The sequence below is a fragment of the Orycteropus afer genome, unplaced genomic scaffold (genome assembly GCF_000298275.1).
Source record: "Orycteropus afer afer isolate SDZICR_OR568_19922 unplaced genomic scaffold, OryAfe1.0 scaffold00614, whole genome shotgun sequence".
In the NCBI taxonomy this organism is placed as follows: Eukaryota; Metazoa; Chordata; class Mammalia; order Tubulidentata; family Orycteropodidae; genus Orycteropus; species Orycteropus afer.
In genome coordinates this window covers 39,221-50,446 of record NW_006922201.1, presented here as the reverse complement: position 1 = coordinate 50,446, position 11,226 = coordinate 39,221, and positions in this window count along the sequence as shown.

Genomic DNA, 11,226 nt, shown 5'->3' with positions numbered 1-11,226 from the left:
TATACAAAATGAGGACAGATATTTGTATGATTGGTTGAATTCTCAATAAGCCTGATAATGGAAATTTATTCTTACTGAGTTTCCTAGAACACGTTTACTAAGCTTTTTGTTTGTTTGTTTGTTTGTATAAAGATGCCTAATCTATATATTGACTGAAAGGTAATTCAAAGAGACATGTATTAATTATTATAGTTAATTTTTATCTTATTCAAAAACAGTTGCAGCAGTATGTTGACAGGGAACTTCCAGAAATGCAAGTTGGATTCAGACAAGGATATGGAATAAAGGATGTGATCACTGATGTCAGATATATCTTAGCTGAAAGAAAAGAATACCAGAAAGACCTTTACCTGTGTTTTATTGACTATGCAAAGTCATTTGACTACATGGATTAGAACACATTATGGATAACATTGTGAAGAATGAGAATTCTAGAATACTTAATTATGTTCATGAGGAAACTATACACACACCAAGAGGCTCTTTCTTTTTAAAACAGAATAAGAGGAAACTTGTGGTTTGAAATTAGGAAGGGCATACATCAGGGGTATCCTTTCACCATACTCATTCACTCTGTATGCTGAGCAAGTATTGAGAGAAGCTGGACTATATGAAGAAGGCAGCATCAGGATTGAAGGAGGACTCATTAACAACTTGAGATATGCAGACAACACAACTTTGCTTGCTGAAAGTGAAGAAGACTTGAAGCACTTACTGATGAACATAAAAGACTACAGTCTTCAAAATGGATTACACCTCAACATAAAGAAAACTAAAATCCTCACAATTGGACCAAAAAGCAACATCATGAATAATGGAGGAAAGACTGAAGTTGTCAAAGATCATTTTACTTGGATAGATAATCAACACTGTGAAAGGAGCAGACAAGAAATCAGATGTCCTTGGATGAACTTGGGGGACATTATACTGAGTGAAATAAGTCAGTTACAGGAAAAAAATATAGTATTAGTTTGTTATTGTAAAAAGTCAAGGAAAGTTTTATATATGGAAGGAAATTTTCTTTGTTGGTTCCAGTGGTGGGAGGGAAGGTGAGTGAACACTCAAAAAAAAAAAAAAAAAAAATTCATCGACCCATGTCACTTAAGTTTTGTGTATTTCACTGTATATAAATTATCTCAAAAATTCATTACCATTGAGTCAGATCTGACTCATAATGACCCCTCCTTGGGTTTCTGAGCTGGTGTCAGTAAGGAAGTAGATTGCCCAAACTTCCTTCCAGAAGAGTGGCTGGTGGGTTTGAACTGCCAGCCTTCTGGTTAACAGTCAAATACCTTAGGCACTATACCACCAGAGCTCCTCACATAAATTATATTTCAATAAAATCTATTTAAAACAGTAAAAAGAAAGAAAGAAAGAAAAAAAATCAGATGTCCTACTCTACTGGGCAAATGTGATGCAAAAGATCTCTTTATCTAAAGTTGTGAGAAGCAAAGATGTCACTGAGCTAAGCCTAACCCTAGCCATGGTATTTTCAACCATCTCATATGCATATGAAAGCTGAACAATGAAAAAGGAAGACCTAAGAAGAGCTAATGCCTTTGAATGTTGGTGTTGGCAAAGAATACTGAAATACTGTGGACTGCAAGAATAAGGAACAGGTCTTCTGTGGAAGAAATGCAGCTGGAATGCTCCTTGGACATGAGAATGGCCAGATTTTCTCTCACCTATTTTGGTCATGTGTTCAGAAAGGACTCATCTCTAGAGAGTGAAATAATGCTTGGTAATGTAGAAGGTCACAGAAAAAGGGGAAGACCCTCAACGGGATGTATTGGCACAGTGACTTGGATTATGAGATCAGGCACAGCAAGGATCATGAAGATGGTACATGACTGGATAGTGTTTCGTTCTGTTGTACATAGGGTTGCTATGAGTCAGAATTGACTCAATGGTATCAAAAAAAGTGAATGTTTGTTGTTGTTAGGTGCTGATGAGTCGTTTGCAACTCGTAGAGACCCCATGCACAGCAGAATGAAATACTGCCCCATCCCACACCAGCTCCATGATCCCTGTTATACTTGAGCCCATCATTGCAACCGCCATGTCAATCCATCTCGTTGAAGGCCTCCCCCTCTCTCGTTGACCCTCCACCCTACCAAGCATGACATCCTTCTCTAGGGAATGGTCCCTTCTGACAACATGACCAAAATAGGTGAGATGAAGTCTGGTCATTCTCACTTCCAAGGAACATTTCGGGTGCACTTCTTCCAAGACAGATGTTAGTTCTTTTAGCAGTCCATGGTACTTACAGCATGATAAAAGTGAATAGTGAAAATAATAATAATAATAATAAATAATAAAAGAAAAATTGTAACCAGAGCAATGAAGCACTATATTAAACTGCTCTTAGTTCAAATAAATAAATAAAAGAATAAAGGGAAAAAAAATGTGAGTAGTGAAATCTAAATTTTTTATGTAGGTATATATGTGTGTGGGCTAGTTGTATGTCTTCTCTTGCTTAAGTAACGATTTTCCTTTAAATATCCAGTGAGTTACTGAATTGGCTGGGTATGATATTCATAAGTAGTTATATATGAAGGCAAAAACTTTATTTCTAAATTGACAAGTATCCCCATTAAGTGATAGTATTCAAGGATATTTCATTATTATCAGGAACCTTTTAAGCTGAAAATCCAATTCACTGTTTATTAAATTATTACAGAAGTTTCCCTAAGATCAACTTATCGCTGGTTTATTAAATACAGCAGTAAAGTATAGATAATTGGGAGCACAGGGCAAAAGTATGATGATTTAGTAGTGACAAATTTATAAGGATCTGAGACATTAGGTTGTTGCTGAGTAGGGAACAAGGGATGTTGAGTGGCAAAACTATCTGCCTGGGGATGGGGCTGGGAAGACTTTCCTGGTTTCTCTTTTGCTTCACTAATCCTTATTTCAATTTAGCAACCATCAATCTAATAGGCATTCTATAACTACTGGGAGCTCTGGTAGCATAGTGCCTAAGTGTCTAAAAGGAACATCAGTTTCTAAAAATTGACTGCTAACCTGACGTCTGGTGGTTCAAACCCCCGAGTCACTCCTCAGAAGGAAGGTTGGGCAATCTACTTCAGTAGAGTTACTGCCTCAGAAACCCAAGGAGGGATTCGCTATGAGTTGGATTCATCTCGACGGCAGTGGGTTTTATACAACCACTATGTGTTCAGCTGTATGTTACAGACTGAAAATTTAACAATGAACTATCTAGGAGATGGTTTAGTGTTCTTCACAGACACTTTACACTAACAAGTAATTAAAATTATACTAAGTACTGAGAAATATATGGTACTACTACCTTCCTCACTATGTTCTGTAAATTACTACTTGCTTATATAGATTATGTGACTAAATATTATTGGAAATTTATATTTAGTGTATTTTTTGTGAAATTATCTAGTTGCTATATAGGCCTTGACACTCATAGTTACAAAGGTAATAGTATTGTAAATAGACCCAGAAACTATCTAAATGCAGTTTAGTATCCCAAAATAAAAGCAAGTGGAAGCTTAATCTTTATCTGTGTAATTAGAGTAATATCTCCATTGTTGAATATAAATAAATAAAATTCTTTGAAGATAGTGACTTTTTTAAAAAAATGGTTTGGCAGAAGTAAGATAGTTCTCAGCCTGCTTTTGTTGTGACTGTATATGAAAAAAATTGAAACACGTCATTATCAGACTTGTCTCCTCTCTTTTACTTTCAATTTAATGCATTTGAACAAAGAAGTTTTCCATAGAAGTCTGCAAATAATATTGAATGTGTTTGAAATAATTCTATTTCCCCACGAAGAGGATCAGATAGCAAGGAGGTGGTGTAGAAATTTAATTTCATTATTCATTCTCTTTTCTAAAGGACGGAAGGAAGGTTGAGCAATCCTACTTCCATAGTGATACTGCCTCGGAAACCCAAGGAGGAGTCGCTATGAGTCAGGGCTGACTCAACGGCAAACAACAACAACAACAACAACAATACTTTATAATCCTCACCATGGTCTAAAAGGAACATCAGTTTCTGAAAATTGTTTGTTCTTTAAAAAATATGGTCAAAGCTTCCATAGAAGAATCCTGATCAAAAGGCTGAAAATGCAGAATAGAATTTAAAATTCTCATAGACTCCATTCATCCAGGAGCCATGTAGGTTGGATGAGCTTCTGAAATTATTGCCCTGAGGTAATCTTTAAACTTTAAACCAGAAATATCCCCTGAAGTCTTCTTAAAACCAAACATGAATTTAGCTTAACTAGTACAAAATCTATGCCTTCAGCATTACACTCTTTGAAGAATTATCTATATGGGATCTAACAAGATCAGGTAAGAAATTCAGGGGAAAATGATTTCAGGTTAATGGGGGAGAAACAATTCAGAAAAGGACAGTGAGAATGGTTATACAACTCAAACACTATAATCAATGTCACTAAATGGCACACGTAGACACTGTTGAATTGGTGTATGTTTTGCTTTTCATATTCTCAACAAAATTATTAAAAAAAATAATTTCTTGAAAGTTTACTTCCAACAGGAACTAGAAAGGTGCTTATAATTTCCGCACATTGTATCACTCTTACTTTTCCTTTTAAATCCCTATAAGCACAGACTTGCAGCTGTGTTGGAGGTGCTATCATCAGCTTTCTTCTGTCCTTTCAAGATGTGAACAGTTCAAAATGTTTTTCCTAAATCTCTGTCATGATGCTTTCCTCTTCAATGCTATGCTTTTCTGATGACTTTGTAATCCAGTTGCTACTTCTTCAGCAGAGTCATCCACAGGATGCCCAAGAAGAAAAGCAGTTGCCACATTCGTAGGTTTCTCAGTTTTTAAATGTAGACATTATTCTCTCCCTTGGAGGACTTTTAGAAATGAACAACCAACCAACCAAACATGACATTCCCAGTATGGAGAAAGGAACAGCTTTAGATTTATAGTCCACACTTTCTGATGCTAGTTTATCTGAGGTAAATGCTCTAACTTATCTGAATTTTAGTTTTCTTCTCTGTAAAATATGACTAAGAAAAATATATTGGTTTGTGGGACTAAATATCTGTTTAAAATGTTGTATATGAAAATATTTTACCAAAGCATTGAATAAATATTAAAATATTGCTACTATATATTTTATCATCTTTATTTTCTGATAATGGGGCTTGAGTGTTAGGCAATAGAAGCATCAAACTGAATAAATTTAACAATAGAAGAGGCTTTCAAGATTATAAAAGAGACAGTGGAGTTACTGGGATTAAATATGACCTGCTTTGCCACCGTAGAGGGTCAGTCCTGGCTCTAAGGGATTTTCTGATAGAAGTTTACTTGGTGTGAAAATTTTGGTGGTATTTCCTCTTGACTTTGACTCACAGGGTGATGAGAAGCATAATTCCAATGGCATTTAGGAGAAACCCTGTAGATGTTGAGTATCATTTAGCATAGCTATTCTGTCTGAATTTTAAAATGTCAAACCACATATTTCCCATCACTCTATATTCAAAACCACTTGCTGCCCTTTAGGAGAGGAAAAAAAAAAAAAAGTAGACTAGGGCTGGAAATATTGACTGGTCTTGACATCAATTCCAACTGCAGAATACATTTTAGGTGAGACCCTTTCACTTGATTGGCTCCTACTCTCTAATGAGGTTGTGCAGACTTTCAGACTTGCAGAAAGGTAGTCAGAGTCCCACCAAATTTAAGAAATATTTGCCTTTTCAGTGTGCTTTGTTTCTGAGAGAATTCATTAGGACTCCTTACAACTTCAAATGTTATTCCATTCTTCCACAGTGCAAGTCATTACTTAACTAACTATTGCTAATTAGTTTGAGAGAGATTTTCCTCAATCGTTTGTACAGTTCTTTCTTAATGGTAGAATAATGTTTTGATATAGACCATAACAAAAAGGACATTTATAAGTATTTTTTGTTTGTTTGTTTTGTTTTGTAATGTGTTATCATGTCCAGACTTGTCCAGTTGAGGCCTTTAAAAAGTGCTATAGCTTAAATTTTCAGAGTGAAAAATAAACACTAAGAGAAACTATGTCACTATAGAATTTATATTATATATATAATACTACCACTTGTCTGTCAGTTCATCATATAGTGGTGGCTTGCGTGTTGCTGTGAGGCTGGAGGCAATGCCACTGGTATTTCAAATACCAGCAAGAGTTCACCCATGATAGACTGGTTTCAGCAGAGTGTCAAGACTAACACACACTCAAATGCAGGAAGGGACCATCCACTTCTCAAAGGCTCACCTACCTTGGCCAGGTTGTCAGAAGGAACCATTCCCTGGAGAAGGATATCATGCTAGGTAAAATGGAGGGTCAGTGAAAAAGGGGAAGGCCCTTAATGAGATAGATTAACAGAGTGGCTGCAATAATGGGTTCTGGATTGAGAGGCTGGCACAGGATCAGGCAGTGTTTTTTTCTGTTGTACATAGGGTGACTATGAGTTGGAGCCAACTCGACAGCACCTAACAACAACAATAACAACATATATAATATCAGAATGAACACATACATAACTTGAGAATAACATGATATGAATGAGTTCTGATATATTTATTTATCATGATTATGTTCTTTGTATCATTTTTGTTTAAAATTGAACATTCAAAACTGGGTTTTGAAACTTTTATCCATGGAGTTGGGGTGGAAATAAATCATACAACAATAAAGAAACTTGACAGGAGCAATTTTGAAACAGCAGAGAGAGCCTAGGCAACTTTGGATGGATGTGCTTCTTGTTATCAAGATAGCGTTTTTTTTTTTAATGTCTTTTTCAAAGACTGAGCTACTGTTATGATGAAAGCTGTTTATAATAATAGACTATCTGTATATGAGGAGCTCTGATAGCATAGTGCCTAAGGCACGCGACTGCTAACCAGAAGGCTGGCAGTTCAAACCCACCAGCCACTCCTCGGAAGGAAGGTTGGGCAATCTACTTCCTTAGTGATACTGCCTCAGAAACCCAAAGAGGAGTCACTATGAGTCGGTTCTGACACGATGGCACATAACAACAACAACATCTGTATAAGAGTATATGTGTGTGTACATACATTAACCCTGAACAATAAGAAATATTACAGCACTATTTAAATAATGTTCTTTTAATAACTGGAGATTTTTGAGATTATCTAGGCTTGGATGTCTCCATCAGTTCATAATCTCTCCAAAGCTTCATCTGCTGAAATGTTCTAGGTATAGTGTCTTCAATGGAGAGAGCACACAGCATAAACTCAGTGTCCTTCAAATATCAATGATTTGCATTTACACCTTATTTAATATCTCATATAGAATAGAACTGGCAATCTTTATTAATCAGAAAAGGAAGAAGCAATTACCTGAACATGTAGAAGGCAGATTGAGCAAGCTACTTCCGTAGAGATACCGCCTCAGAACCCCAAGGAGAGATCACTATGGGTCAGATCTTCCTTGACTGCAATGAGTTAATGAGGTGTTTTTTTTTTGTTGTTGTTGTTTTTGTTTTAAATAGAAGGTTGCTCAAGTGTTGTGGACAAATATACTTCATGATCTTCTCAGGTATTTAAAAGACTGATTACTTAGATAGGTGCAGGGCTAAGATAGGAAGGCTTTGTAGAATTCAGAAAACAACTTAGGGCTATAAATCAGGAATGATTTCAGGTCTAAAACCACACCTATTGTGAATATTTTTGCCTATGCTCTTCTTAGTCTACTTCCTGTCTTCAACTGGTTGAATAGACTTTTAATAATCTGTTAAAGGTAATAAGGTTTTTTTTTTTTTTTTGATTATTGTTGTAGTTTTAATAATTTGAAAGTCAACAGAAATAAACTAGGTCATTCCCTGAGTTAGTCTTAAATCACATTTTTTCCTTTAAAGGAATCAAACTTTATTTCTTATAAATCTTTCCTGTGACTCAGTGCAAGTGTCACAAGTGCAGTGACAGTTGGTGGGTATCCATATATTTTTCTACATACTATATCATGCTTCAAAATGATTGGTTTGTTGTCACTTGAAGAGCTCAAGTGCTGCAGTGGTTGAAAGCATTCAGCTGCTGACCCAAAGTCAACAGTTCAAACCCACCAGCCACTCCATGGGAGAAGGATGAGGCAGTGAACTTTTGTAAATATTTACAGCTTTGGAAACCCTCTGGAGCTGTTTTACTCTGTCCCATAAGGTAGATGTGAGTACAAATACACTCTGTGGTAGTTGAAAAGGAAAATAGGATTAGGACACCAGTAGTTTTTGGCTAGGAAGAGGTTGGAAAAAATACATTGGACTAGTAGAAACAGTTTTGTGTTTTTTTTTTTTAATGAGAAACTAAGTGATTTTAGGCAAAATGTATTTGACCTCTTCAATACTTGAGTTTTCTTGGATTTTATCGTCTATCTATCAAGTCTTACTGAGAATTGATGACATTCAATTAAGATAATGAATGAAAAGTTCTTTGAAAATTATTAAATAGCTTACAAATACAAAGGGATTATATTAGCTGTAGAAACTATCTAAGACAGTGCAAGCTATAGCAATTTCTTCTCTACTTACATGTCTGTTTGTTCTATTATAGTTAAAGTTAGGATTGTATTGAGTAGATAGGTGTAAAAGATTTTTGGAGATATACATCTTATTTTTAATTTTGTTTTAAATAATGTTATTTCCTTTAATTGTGTGAAGAAGTTCTAACTCACTTAAATGTAAATAAAGTAGCCTAGTCATTTCTGTTTAAATCTATAACTTCTTATGGCTTCAACCTAAGGTTTTAGTAGCGAAGCCAAGTTCCATGAGACATTAAAATGTATATGAGAAGATAACATATCAATATAATTTAAGTTAAAGGATTGTATCTGACATTTTCTTTCATTCTTAAATTTTAATTTTAAAGTGCACATGCAATTTGCCTTCCTGTCTTCTTATACTATCACTTATTTAAGATTGTTCTGGAAAGAAGTGTGTACATGCACACTCACAGACACACACACATACACAATCCTTTATTTGAAAATAACCATATTGTGGAGGCAGCTCTCGACAAAGTTGAAATGTATTTTCAATATTTAAGCATGGCTCTCCCGTCACTCCATTTCCTCCAGGCCCCTGTGCACTATATTGTTTCTGTAGAACAACATTCTTAGCTCATTGTCCTCTGTTTTCAGATGTTCTGCTGTCTAAGGTTATGCAAAGTTTAATGAATAATTATTTGAGATCAATGATTAATTAAGGTCCTGATGAATTCCCAAAGGTGAAATTTAAAGCTCAGTTACAGTACTTTGAAAACTATTTTGGAAACATGTGGCCCTGTCTTATACAAAACCTTTGAACTACATGACTTATACAATCTCAGCCTTCCATTTGCTAACTCATCCTGATGGCTAGCTTGTCATTTCTTATAATGAATATTCTTGAGATGTTCTCTTTATATAACACTAGACATTTATTTATTTATTTATTATACTGTTAAAAAGAGACAAATTAATCTTCGTATTCAAGAAATATGTTTTATTTTTAATACAGGTTGAATTTAATGTTAGACTAATATTACTTATCATCAAAAAACTCTGTGGTTGGAATTTATTATTTATAAGAAATAGCATTTTTTCTTATCTATTTACTTATTTTTATAATAGAACTTATTTCTGCCTTGAGCTAATGTGAAACTCATGTACAAAAACTAAATGCCCTGACTGGTTTCATAGAATGATTTTTGTTCTACAAACTCTAGGGGTTCTGACCTATGTTAAAGATGCTCCCACTCTCAACTTGAATCACTCTCAATAGAAAGTTAACTGGCTGCTTGCCTACAGAGGAGTGTAGATTTCTACTTGTGACCTTCAATTTCTTATTTTTAAGAGTTGGCTAATGTCCAATAATTGACAGTATAATTATTTTTATTTAATCTGTTCATTTGCTTTGTATAGTTTTATAGTAATTGGATGCATGAGGTTTTAGAGATTACTTTATTCACTTGACAAAAGCTGTTTCTCTTTCATGACTTAAACATGTACTGAGAATGTTCCATAAAATAATATTTCCTCTGGCTATGATGGACATTGCAATATATTTTTGAAAGCCTTATTAAAAAATTAATTTTTGTTTCCAAATTATCATATGCTTTTGGCTAAAGAAAACCTTTGAGTGCTCATCTCTTTCAAAAATGAACATTTCCCTCATAATCTTTGATTGAATTCATGGACCATTCAAAACTGTTTATTTTTAGAATTGGGAATCTGGTTGAAAGGAAGGGATAGTGTTATTATCTTAAAGTTATATCTGCATAGAATTCACATTATTTTTACTTAGACCATATGCACAGCTTAATTTATAAAACACAACTTTTTCTCAATATGCCTTTATTCTCATTTATAAAATACTAAGCAAGTGTTACTATTCAAACAGCATTCTATTATTTTGTTTGGGACAGCCTTAGAGAAATTGATCAAGATTAGAAGGGACATGTGTAGGGACTTCTTTAAAACTCACTTATGCTCAGTCATTATTGTATATGATTTGCCTAACATTTGAGTATAACAAATCCTAGTGATTAATATAACTTTTCCTTCACACCATTCTCTATTCTGTAAACTTGACCTAGCAATAAGAAGAATTGACCACAGAATGCATATTTAGATGCCTTTGAGTTCCATTTCTTGCCTTATTGCCCTGGGTAGAGCTTCCATACAACATTAAATAGAAGTGGTGATAGAGGACATCTTTGTCTGGTTCCTGTTTGCAAGGGGGATAGTTTCAGTCTCTCTCCATTGATATTAATGTTGATTATTGGTTTTGCATATATGCCTTTTATAATGTTGAGAAATTTCCCTTCTATTCTTATTTTGCTGAGAGTTGTTAATCAGGAATGGATATTGGATTTTATTAAATGAATTTTCTGTATCTATTGATGATGTGATCATGTAGTTCTCTTCCTTTAGTTTACTCATGTGATGGATTACTTTAATTGTTTCTCTAATATTAAACCCTCCTTGCATCCCTGGCATGAATCCTACTTGGTCACAATGTATTATTTTTTTTGCTATGCTGTTGAAGTCTATTGGTTAAGATTTTATGAAGATTTTTGCTTATATATTCATGAGGGACACTGGTCTGTAGTTTTCCTTTCTAGTAATGTCTTTGTCTGGTTTTGATATCAGAGTTATGCTTGCTTCATAAAATGAATTTGGGAGGATTCCATCCATTTCTATGTTCTGGAATAGTTTGAGTAGGATTGATGTCAGTTCTCTGAAAGTTTGGTAGAATT